General features: G+C 32.6%; 1 pseudogene; it reads right to left on the bottom strand.

Moving 5' to 3' along the window:
* Positions 1-340: 340 nt before the first annotated feature.
* Positions 341-822, bottom strand: LOC102469628 (uncharacterized protein NKAPD1 pseudogene; annotated as a pseudogene).
* Positions 823-1,496: the final 674 nt, after the last annotated feature.

Genomic DNA, 1,496 nt, shown 5'->3' with positions numbered 1-1,496 from the left:
TCTCCCACTCTCTTTCTACTTTGTCCCTAGTTTCCATAACAATTTTCAATGTTTTTATGTCCTCCAGTCTTTCATTCTCTATCATAGAGTGCAGACAGTCAATATATGTTAAGTGGAGACATACATTGTCTCTGTTCCATAGCCTGACTTGCTTCACTCAGCAATAAATCTTCCTTATTCATCTACTTATCAAATGTCATTTTTATGGCTGAATAGTATTACAGGGAGTATATGTGCCACAGTTTTTCAATCCATTCATCTATTTGTGGACATTTGAGTCCATGTCTTAGCAACCATGAAAAATTCTGCAATAAATATAGATGTGCAAGTGCTTTTGTGACTAAACATTTTTGTGGGATTCCTTTGATGTATTGTGTTTGCGGGATTCATGGGTAGATGCTTTAACCTTTGTAGATTTTTTTTTCCCATTGATAATATTTTGCTGATCACTACTGTCTGTTTCAAGTGCTTCATGATGTAACTCTTTATAACCGCTGTGATCCCATCTGTCTGGACTGTTTGCTTCATAATCATATTACTTCTTCTCTCAATATTTAGCCTTTAGAATATCACTTTTTGATGTCTCAGAAATTTTATTCTTTGGCCTCCAATAGTCTCTTTGACTTTCTCCATCAAAAATCATCACCGCACTTGTGGCTTGAAGTTTGGGAAGCTTTTTCCTTTTGGTCCCCCAGTAAGCATATTCTGTTTCTACAGTTCTCTGTTTTCCCACATGTCTACTTCTTCCTGAATCTTATTGTGAGCATCTCTGTGCCAAATGACATTCCTCAGGAGGACTTTTCCCAAAGGAACCCAGGACATTCTTCAATCTCTTGATACAAGCACCACAGCCTCACATGGCGGGCACTTGCATAGTTTCAGAGGAAGCATCAAATATAAACCTTGCTTCCCAATAAGTATTTTGCATCGGAGTTTTGAATTTTTTAAATTTTATTTTAATTTCTTTTATACATTCAATCACATATGTAACTTAGCTTGTAAAGTGAATGTTCCAACATGAACACGTTTCTTTTTTGTTGTTGTTCTTTTTATTTTATACTTTTATTCTTATTTTTTATTATCATCATTCTCTTGTTTATATTACATTGAATCACATATAACTTTACAGTGTATTACATTGCTTTTTCAAAAGGAAATGCCATACATGTCAATCAATACCAAGACATTAAAATCCCCCTTCATCATTCAATATCTTTTCATTGTTGTTGTTCTTTTTATTTTATACTTTTATTCTTATTTTTTATTATCATCATTCTCTTGTTTATATTACATTGAATCACATATAACTTTACAGTGTATTACATTGCTTTTTCAAAAGGAAATGCCATACATGTCAATCAATACCAAGACATTAAAATCCCCCTTCATCATTCAATATCTTTTCATTGTTTTTCCCATTCATTATTATTATTATTCCAATAATTTTTTAACCAGTCAATCACTATTTCTCATTTTGCTTGTAAAAAGACTTTACC

The sequence above is a fragment of the Tupaia chinensis genome, unplaced genomic scaffold (genome assembly GCF_000334495.1).
Source record: "Tupaia chinensis unplaced genomic scaffold, TupChi_1.0 Scaffold000552_1, whole genome shotgun sequence".
NCBI classification, from domain to species: Eukaryota; Metazoa; Chordata; class Mammalia; order Scandentia; family Tupaiidae; genus Tupaia; species Tupaia belangeri.
The sequence above is the reverse complement of the archived record's forward strand: the minus strand, read 5'-3'. Positions and strand labels throughout refer to the sequence as shown.